This window comes from Emydura macquarii, unplaced genomic scaffold, assembly GCF_026122565.2.
Source record: "Emydura macquarii macquarii isolate MOO-44397 ecotype Brisbane River unplaced genomic scaffold, CSIRO-AGI_Emac_v2 contig_968, whole genome shotgun sequence".
Lineage (NCBI taxonomy): Eukaryota > Metazoa > Chordata > Testudines > Chelidae > Emydura > Emydura macquarii.
The window spans coordinates 11,187,024-11,197,865 of record NW_027131105.1 but is presented as its reverse complement, the minus strand read 5'-3'; the positions used below and the strand labels follow the sequence as shown (position 1 = coordinate 11,197,865).

The 10,842-nt window shown below is 39.3% G+C and overlaps 1 protein-coding gene across 7 annotated transcripts in view; it reads left to right on the top strand.

Annotated features, from left to right (window-relative positions):
• The window catches only part of ERC2 (ELKS/RAB6-interacting/CAST family member 2), a 685,232-nt gene that overhangs the window by 159,655 nt on the left and 514,735 nt on the right, over positions 1 to 10,842 (top strand). The window lies entirely within an intron of this gene.

The following is a 10,842-nucleotide window of genomic DNA, read 5'->3' as shown; positions in this document are numbered from 1 at the left end:
ACTAATTAATAGTTATCCTGTCTTACAGTGGTGGAAATATGATGAGGATCAGGTCTTAGATCTACAGGGATAACTTCACCCACCACTGAAAAGCAGCCTCCTGAATAATCACATTTTGTTATATCAATTAATAGAAAATATGAAATGTATTTTGAAGGGCTTTTTCAACACACTGAGATGTGTTTAGTTTCATCTTAAATGGAGTTTTATCTTATATGGAGCCTTGTGCCAAAATATCTTTGTGCATTAGCTTTACTAATTGGTGTCAGCACACCTTTGGGAATAAATGTTATTAGTTAACTTATGTACCTATTTCTGAAGAAAGTTCTGGTTCAAAGGAGCCAAGAATTGTAGATGTTCGTGGAGTATTGGTCTGTTTGCGGGACCAAGTAAAAGATTAGCTCTTTGAGAATGGAGGTCATGTGGTAAAGTCTATGGGCCCAGAAAATCTGTTAGATTCTATGGAGAGAGTCTATCGAGAACTGGAAAGCATTTAACTAAGAAACAATGGAATGAGTAAAATAAGAGGTGTAAATTGTTCCTACATTATGTCAACGGAGTTAGAGAATTGGAAAGCTTCCGCCAGACAATTTTTTATGATTTCTGACTTTTGGTTCTTTCTTTACACAGTTCGTAATATTCTACCTACCTAATAATATTGGAGCCTGAATTTTGCAATAAAGTGGTACTCAGAATTCTCATTGATTTTTTTTTTTAAACGTGTGTTTCTTACATGGAATAGTTACAGTACAAAGCCTAATGTTTAAAATAAAGTTTAAATTAATTTTTCTCCACTGTTAGGGTTTTTCTACTGGAGAAACATTGATTTATCTCCTCCCCCTCCCCCCATAGTGTTTTGAATTTAACATGTGTTTAGTTTCATCTTAAATGGAGTTTCATCTTATATGGAGCCTTGTGCCAAAATATCTTTGTGCATTAGCTTTACTAATTGGTGTCAGCACACCTTTGGGAATAAATATTATTAGTTAACTGCTATTTCAGAGCCAAGGGCAACATAACTACTTATCTTTTTATAAGAGCTACTAAAGAAGTGGCTGTTTTTGTCAATTATGATGTCATACAATATATAAAATCTGAGGCCTTTCAAAATACAGTAATAATCAATTTCAAGCCAAAAAAAAAAAAAAGATTATACCCCCAGCTTGTGTAAATTGCAGTGTTTACACAGATTGAAGATCTGGCTGTTATGGTGTTATATATTTCAGACACCAGTGAAGACTCGTGTTAAATTTAGGTGCATATATGAGGGTCAGAGGTCAGCTGGCCCCAAGGCAGAAGCTGTAAGTTGCACAAAGTATACACTGTGCCGAAGATGATTGACTGATCTTGTCCAAGACTATAAAAAACTAAGTAGCAGATGTGAAGTATGTACAGAATAAAACATTCCAGGCAGTGATCAGACAAAGGTCAGTATGTACTGGGGAACAGAGACTATGTAAATTGACTAAATCAGATTGATAACTCTCTTTATGTACCGTGTGACAGTTACAAGAAAAAAATAGACTACCCATTGTGAAATGTGAAGTCCCTAAACAGAAAAGTGTCTGACTTCAACAAATGTTTAGAGAAATCTAAAAACAATGAGATGAAGAATTAAGAAAAAACAGATAATTAAAGATGGGTGAATCAGCTTTGAAAAGTTTGAGTACCCCTGAAGAGGTAAAGGGGTGGATAAGGATATCAGGTATCAGTTATATGTGGGTGTACGCAGGTTCAGATTGAATGTGTGTGTAAATGCAGGAGAATGGATGTTGCATTCCTCCAGGTCTTTTTATAATTTCAGAGCAGATGTGTTTCTGCAAAGATGATAAGCAATGAAGTAGTTTATAATGTCAACAACTATATTCTCATAACTAGGCTTAAGAGTTAATGGGGTTAGTTCAACTTCCTGGGCTAATTAATCTCTGAAGGCTTGGCATCAAGCAGTACAATGGAAATGTAGAGTGAATTCCACACTAGTAATAGTAGTAGTGGTATTTCATTCAATGATTTCAAAGAGCTTTACAGATAACTAAGGGCTTTAATAATTTTAGATTGTAAACTCTTCAGAGCAGGGATTATGCCTTTTGGAAAGCACTTTTCACAGTGTGGAATCTACCAGATATAATTTATTAATACTTGAGAGAGGTATGTATGATATCTATATGATACAGATGCGTAAATCAAGACAGAGAGAAGTTACATAATATACTCAAGGCCAAAGTCACATCAAGTCACTGGAGGAAGGGAGAATTTAGGAGCTGTGACTCCCAGTCCCCTCCTCTGATTTCTAGACCGCATTGGATAAAATGAACATACTCTATGCCTCCGTACACTTTAGAAATCCTGTTGTTATGCCAAGGTTTTATTGAGTACATAGAATTTTTGAGTGCTGCTAACTTAAAGCTTTGAAAACTGACAGACCTACCATTTTTTGAGATTTTTTTTTCTTGTTACAGCTAGGAAGTCATTGGCAGATTGTGTTTTCCAAAGATAATGGCTTGTATTAAATCAAACTCCACAAATGCGAGTCTCCATGGTAACAGGGTAGATTCATGTGCCGAGATCTGCTCTTGTAAATCAGACTTATCATCCCACAGGTAGTTTCACTGGTGTATAAAAATGGAGTCATCTTATCTTGTAATGAGAAGGAAGAAATAAGATCAGGAATTTTGTTTGCAGTTCACTTACGGTGGCATGTGCTATACATGTTTACATCTGTGACACTGAAGGTATTAAATGTGTCTGGTTTATTGGAAAAAAATGTAATTTGAAGAGGTTTTTTTAAATCAATGCTTGTCACAAGTTACACAGAAGTCCATTAGAGAGAGGGGCTTGAAAAGCTGCTTGTGGATTAAACTTCTAGAAACATTGTTGATCATGTATAGTGATTGCTACCTATATCTAGAGGTGGAAGAATATATTATCCCATCAGTGCACAGATGATGTGAATCTTCTAGCTATGTGCTAGCAAAAATTATCTGTACTGCTGCACACAAATGACCAAATAAAACATACCCTAAGTATGTCTACACTACAGTAAAACATCTGTGGTTGACCTGTGTCAGCTGACTCAGGCTCTCAGGGCTCAGGTTGCAGGGCTATAAAGCTGCAGTGTAGTCATCTAGGCTCGGACAGGAGCCTGGGCTCTAGGACCTCATGAGGTGGGAGGCTAGACATCCCCTTAGCCTTGGAAAATATCTGTAGGTAAATGTTCTAATTCAGACCTGGCGTAAGAAAGTGTAGTGCTATTGAAGCCAATGGTATTGTACCTCATTAACTGAGGCTTGAATTTGGCCTTTAATGCAGGGGTGACTTACATGTCCACAGAAATGTAAAAAGCAGCTTAAAAACTACAGTTCTGCCATGTAAGCATGACAAAAGTATCTAAGTACTTGTATAAGGAGCCTCCTGCCATGGAGACCTTTCAAAGTAGGCCCTTGCAGATTGGTGGTGAGGAAATGTAAGCAAATTGAGTACATGTCAAAGTGCGATTAGTGTGGATCTGGCACAATGAATATCCATGTGCTCCCATAGTAGGAAGTATGAGAGGAAATGGCACTGTGTTCTCTGCGCTGGTATTCTCATTTTCCAGCCCCTTCTCACCTGCTCAGTGGCAGGATGGACGTGTGAGATTGAGCTGGGGAAAGACACAGCATGTTTTCTAAATCCTTCCAGGAAAAGGCCAGCACTTTAAGTACTTAAAAGCTGAGGGTTTTAATTATGATCCTGTATATTTTTGGAAAGAGCCTACCTTCATTTGCTTGATAAGCAAGTACACTTAGAAAGGGTGTTTAGAGATGTTAGCCCTACAGAATAACAGTTATGGTCCTTCTGATCCTGAAAATTCTTAAGAACATGTGTAACTTTACTCACAGATGCAAAGTTCCTTCCATATACGTTTGCAGCATTGGGGCTAAGTGTGCAAATCTTAGAGGGGGCAAGGGAACATGGCAAGACTACTGAGTGAAACTGGGGATAGAATAACCAATGTTGTGTCATTGCTTTTGGAATGTCAAGTTATCTATTTTGATGTATTGATGGGTATTACCTGAAAAGGGAGATTATCCTCTTAATCTGGGTTGGAAGGTGATCTAATGTTGAATACAAGTTGAGACATGAGACTGAACTGCCAAAGCTCATCTATTCTCTTGGATACATGCTGAGATTGAGCTGACAGGCAGAAAGAGAAAGCTGAGAGAGGAAGACATGTTTTGTTTCCATCAAGATATAGGTAACATTTCAATATTTTTTAAAATTAAGCTTAGTCCATTTTAGTATTTGACAAGACATATAACTTCTGCTTTTATTGTTTTCTATTTCTGTGAAACATTTTTTTAAAATGTGAGATTAAAATGAATTGTGCTTTGGAGCTGTTAGGGACAGTTACTGTGTGGCACCTTGGAGAAGAACTGTACTCTGTCCTCTGGGAGGCAGTCAGGATGGAAAATGGCTTTTATTTTGTATTTGGTTCCCTCTGCTGGACGCTCACCAGGCTGCTGTGTTGGTTCTCAATCTGCTGGATTTGTGTGCTTGAACCTTCCCTGGTTCTGAAAAGGCTGCTGCACTGTCTTTCTCCTCTGCTTTTCTGGTATATTTCATGGGCACTGGCACTCTGTTACCCCTTCACAAAAACAAGACTGCATGGCCTGGATGCTCTAGGACCAGCACTGCCTCCCTGATTCCTCAGTAGATGAAGTCCCCAGTTTCTCTCTTAAGGGGTAGGTGATAGGTGAGGCAGACAGACCCCGAGAGAGGTTTTACAAAGAGTTATCAACACAGTTTACTTTTTGGTTACATAGCACAGAAGATTTATAGAGCCAGACAAAAATAATAAATACACCTTTGCTAATTTCCTTGCCTCAGTTTCCTCACCACTCTGGAGCATTCTTGGGCTTAGGTCAGAGTCCTCTGGGTTGTCCAGGGTGCTGTCCCTGCTGTTTATGGCTTCTTTTCTGAAACATGGAGTCTCTCTCTCCCTGTTTTCTTTGAGGTTGGCTGGTCCAGCTGTTAAACAAGACCCCTCTGCTATAAAAGCATGCCCCTCTTCTGTCCACAGCTTTCTCTTCCTCTTGGTCTGCGAGTCCCTCGAGTTTATAAGTCCTACCACTAAAACCTGGTTTCTTTGTATGGCTGCTGGGGAAGGAAAAGTCCACTCTTCAAATCCCAGTCTCCTGCAGAGAAGTTAGAGCAAACTGGCTCCCCACCACCTTCAACCATCTTACTGTTCTTTTTGGGGCCAATACTATTCATTAGTTAATAGCCCTTAACTACTGTCTGAAAGACAGATTCGTAGGCTCCATCTCCCTATGTCACCCTCCCCTGGAATTTCAGTCCAACATGAAGGTAAAAGGACAACAGAGAAGGCAACAAATCCCACATTCAAAATGGAGTTTGCAGTCTGACACAGAGTCCTCAATATCAAACAGTTAGAAAATAGGAAAGAGGCAGATTCCCCAAATCGTCACATTGATATATCCATGTATTCACTGTGCTCATCACTATGATATGAAAGTGCCTTGGCATGGATATATGGCAGTCTATGCCCTCATTCCCCAAACAATGTCTCAGAAAATCTGACATGGGATGAAGATGGGGGTGGGCTACATTAGCGTTGCTGCAGAAGCTCTGACTTTGACTGACTTGACTTCTGTGCAGTTGTACTTTCAACCTTACTATTACTTTGTAGTTTGCATTTAATCTATAATAAGTGGTCAAAATCTCAGTTTATCAGGCTTTCTGATTGTATGTCACTGACTCCACTTTTTTAAAAAAGTTCTACATAAAATGTCACTAAGTTGCAATAAGAAGTTAATTCTTTGCAGTAAATGGTGTTATTGCTAGTTGCAGTCATTTTGACATCTTTATGATTTGATATTTGATAGCCAGAATCATTGAAATTTTACTCTATTTAAGATTATGTACTGTAAAGTGATTGAAAAATCTGCCTGCAGAGCTAACGGTTTCTTCCTACATTGTCTGGATCTGATAAAGCTAATCACACATTTCACATATCACATTGCTGCAAATCTTCTTTACTTTGTTCCCAAATATTTTGAATACTAGGAAGTTAAAAGACTTTATGCATATTAAAATGTAATAGAAACAATAAAATTAATTTACTTATGTAAATTGTGCTCCTCAAATAATTTCTAAAAATGATTTTAACAATAGTTGAACATAATTTTACAGTGGGTTTAGTGTTTAGCCAAGCTACAAAATTCTAATTAAAGTTACAATATGTATTTATGCGGGAGATTGTGGGGCTTCTTAGAGAGCTACTCTGGTCTACTTAGCATTTCTTGAACTTGAATTTCTATTTTCAAAGTGAAAATGTTGCTAAGGCACAATTTAAAAAAAAAAAAAAAAAAAAAAAAAAAAAAAAAAAGTATTATCGACATACCCAGATACCCCAGTCAGCCCTGGGGTCCCATTGTTACTGATCAGTGTACAAACATATAATAAGAGAGAGTCCCATTTACAGGCTCTGAATCATATGTATTATGACATAAAAAAAACACACCTTCATTAAAATAATGTTAAGGCTGCAAAGTCAAGCACCCAAGTTAGGACAAACCTGAACTAAGATTGCGAGGGCAGTCTTAATTCAGGCATTTCCTAATTTGGATCTCTTGTGCAGATGGTAGTCTCTTTAATTACGACATGATCTGTTATTTTTTTCCACAAGACTACTGCCTCTTTCGGTGCACAGGGTAGCTGGTGCTCAGTTATTCAATATTTCTCTTTATCATCATTTAGGTGTGGCCCCAGGCCTTATTTAGCCACACCAGCCAACTCCTGTACAGAATATAAAATTATTGATTTCCTCATGTGTATTATGGTGCTGTTACTGTATTACCTGAGTGCTTCACAAAAACTAATTTACAACACCCTTGAGAAGTGAGGCATTATTATTGTTCCTATTTTACATAGAAAGAAACGAGGAACAGACACACTAAGGACACTATCAAACAGTGGCATGCTGTGGCTCTCTGGTGCCCAGGGACCAATACATGTATTTGTGCCGCCCTACCCCCACCCCTGTCCTCTACCCCCACCCCTGAAAAAGGCAGGGGTTCTGTGGGGAAAAAGCATGACCACAAAAATAAAGACTGTATCATAATGCAGTCCACTTGTGCATATGTAATAAGATTGCCCAGGCAACACTTATTCTGGCATTTCTTAACTTTAAAATGCCTGATTTTGCAACCTTAACATTCCTTTAATGTAGACTTTTGTATGTCCTCTCTTAAGTGCTTTAATAAATACAATGACAAAAAAAGAAAAAACTTCCATTTGTGTAGAATCATATTGACATCCACATAGGTAATGAGAGGATCTTAGACCTTTAGACTCACAGCACAGATCTCTATTGCATCTGCTAATAAAATAACGTTAGCTGTAGTAGGCTGTAGTAGGCTGTTATCTTGTGTGTGGACCAGCCGCTAGTGTAAGATGAGGCACACATTTTGCTCATGAGTCTCATGGCTAGTTACTGACAGAAGAAGAATGTAGAAACTCAAATTCTGGGTTCTATTCCAAGTTGTGGAGAGGAGTGTGCCCTTGCCATTATAAACCCATTTGCCATTGCCCCCTCATCTGTTCCTGCCCTGTCCTCCCTGGTTCCTGCTGGTTCCCCTCCTTTCTTTTTATCCCCCTCCAACTTCAGCCCTTGTTCCTTCCACCCTGCTCCTTTCCTTTCTGCATTCAAGTTAAGGCGATTTCTCTTTTTCCTCCATGCTGCCTGGACACTGAATGAGTAGGGAGCATGGAGAGCAGAGGAGAGAGCTCTCTGTTCCAGTGGGTGATGCCACAACAGACCCCACAAGCCAACAGGAACAATTGCACAAAAAGGCTTGCTACGCAAGGATGAAGCATGCTCAATTGCTTTAGAGACTGGCTCATGCATAGTCTGATCATATGTAGAAGCTGTGTAGGGATAGAGCATATTCAATGCAAATTGGAACTTTGGAAAATGATGCTGCCACCCTCTAAATTTCTGAGCAAGTGCAAAGTTTATTTTTTTCAGAGATTTATGACGTGGCCAAATTTGAGTAGATTTTTGCAATGGCAGAAAAGGCACATCATCAAAAGTGACTTTCCCTTTGCCAAATTTCAAGTCCCTACACCAAAGCATGGAGCCACTAGAACTTCTAATTGAAACAATTGTACAAAACAAATTAATATGGGCAAAACAACATATTTTCCCTACTTTGTTGTGAGAAATAGCTGAACTGTTTGGCTGGTGTGGTGGGGTGGAAATCAGCTTGAGACAGACACCTTTCATGGAAAATTTTAGCTTAAATAGTTTGTCAAAATTATAAACAACTAAAAATGGGGTCTTGTAATAGAAGGTGTTAAGCAATCTAAACTATAGTCATTTCTACCAGCTCCAGTTATAATATAGTGGATTTATTCTGAATATGTCACTTAGTTCCGTGTGTTCACTAATAACATAGGATTTTCCCTCCTTCTATTTCATAATGTAATTTTCCTCTACTATTTCTCCCTGCTCCAATACAAGAGTAACTACATTATTATATGAATTCTCGAGCCACAAGTGTTGACAGTCTTCTATGTTCTGGTTTGGCTCTCACACAGGCTTTACACAGGTGTGACCTTATTGATTTAAATGGAATTACTCTTCATTTACTACAATGAGTGAAAATTTAGGCATTTAGACTCCATTGCTGATTTCAGGTAGTCAACATGTGAGATGAGTAACAATGTATAGTATAATAATGTATAGTTTGCACTCAGAACCACATACCTAGTATGATACTGTCCCACATGGATAAGAAAAAATGTTTTAAACAAACATGTTGGTTGGAAACATCATGAAATTGATTTCAAGAGCTCATCTCAAATATTTCTTACCATCTTCAAAACAGTAATATGGATGAGGACATAGTGTAATGTATATATCAGGATGACAATCCACTATAGTCTGATATTTAATTGAGAGCTGTTTCATGGGCTGCTAACAACGGAAGCAGAAGACTGAGAGAGGAAAATTGCTGGTCAGCTGACTTCAGGTTACCACAGCAACATCGTGTTCTGTTTCCCAGGTAATGGAAACAGATAGCAACTGTTAAGTAAATTTTTTTCTTTTACTTTTAAAACACTTTTTCTTTAGTGAGCTGATGGATGAACTTCTCTAAAATACGTTGTTAGACTTAATCATAGGATTAAAAATTCAGTTGAATTTTAAATAGTCTGTGTGGGTTGGTTATTGTGACAATAACCAACCCACACAGAGTCACGAAAGTTGGTTCAGTAGTTAAGGCTCTTGGAAGACCTGGGTTTAGTTTCCTGCTCTGCCACAGACCATAGGTAAGTCACTTAGCCTCTCTAGCCCAGATCCACAAAAGGATTTAGGTGCTTACCTCCCACCTTAGGCACTGAAATCCAAAATTTAGGCACCACTGAGATCCTTAAAACCCCTGATAAGATGTTGCCTAATGCTGAAGGCTCCTAAAGTTCCTCAGCACCTAAATTTCTGCTGTTAAAATCCCTGAGGCACCCAAGTTTCTGCCTCTGAGGATGCACACTGCTGGGTCAATCCTGACAGCCAGCGCCTGTCCCAGCAGGATCCTACAACCAGATGAAATTAGGTACTCCGCTGCCTATATCATCTGTAGGGCCCAATCCGGTAGAGGTTCTCAAAGCATACCTAACTCCACACAAAATGGCCAAGAGGGAGGTTGGGGGAAGTGGAGGGATTCCCTTATAACCTCTAGCACAGTGATTAGGGCACTCACGCAAGGTTTGGGCAACACTGGTTCAATTCCTGCCTATGCCTAATGAGGAGAGAGGATTTGAACATGGGTTTCCCACGAGTGCTCTACCCACTGCGCTATGGGATATTCTGATGTGCTTGTCTCTGATTTTCTTGTTGAAACTATTCACTGTGTATAAATAATTAAATATGTATTAAGCCATTGGGAGAGTATTATTCTGTGGTCTAGTCATTGGGCACTCATCTGGGAGATGGGAAGCCCACTTCTAATTCCGTCTCATCATTAGAGGGGATTGAACTGGGGTCTTCCACATCCTGGGCTAAAAGTTGCAAGGAAAGTTGCCACCACAGCTGCCACCTCCTACTTTTTTGTGTGGAATTAGGCATGTGTCATTGTCTTTCTTGCAAAAATGACTTTGTTACCTGACTCCAGGAGAAGGTTCATGGCTGTGGGTCCCATGTGGGAATAGGCACTTAATTCTGAGCTGGAGGGAAGTACTTACGTGCCTGAGAGAGGCAGGGCTTAGGACCCAACTCTTCTGTCCTCTTCGCTAGCTATTGGCTAGCTTAAGTGGCTCCTGACCTAGTGTGCTGGCTTTTGTGGATCCGATTCTTAGGCACCTCTCTCTTCCTGTGTATTGTATAGGGAGCCTAGGTGCCTGACCCAGGGTTTGTGGATTCCACTGAGTGGCTAGGCACCTAAAAGTTAGGGATTGCAACCCCTAAATTCCTTGGTGGATTTGGGCCTGTGCGCCTCAGATTCCCATCTGTAAAATGTGGATTATTGTACCTGTAAGGATAAATGCATTTGTGAGGCACTCAGATACTTATATGGCCCCTAAAACCATAGTCTAACATAGACAGCAGAAGAGACTTTTGGGGGCAGGGGTAGTAGGAGGTTTACAGGGAGATTTTTGGGACAAAACACAAAGGTGATTATAAAAAAAAAATTGGTAAATGGACAATCAAGACAGACACTACTAGTGGAGCAGAGGAAGGAACTGATTTCTCAATAGATATCACCCACAGAGAAGGTGTAGAGGTAGAAATTGTCTTTTTTGGTCACTGTATCTTGTAACATCAAGAGATAAAAAGTCTATAAT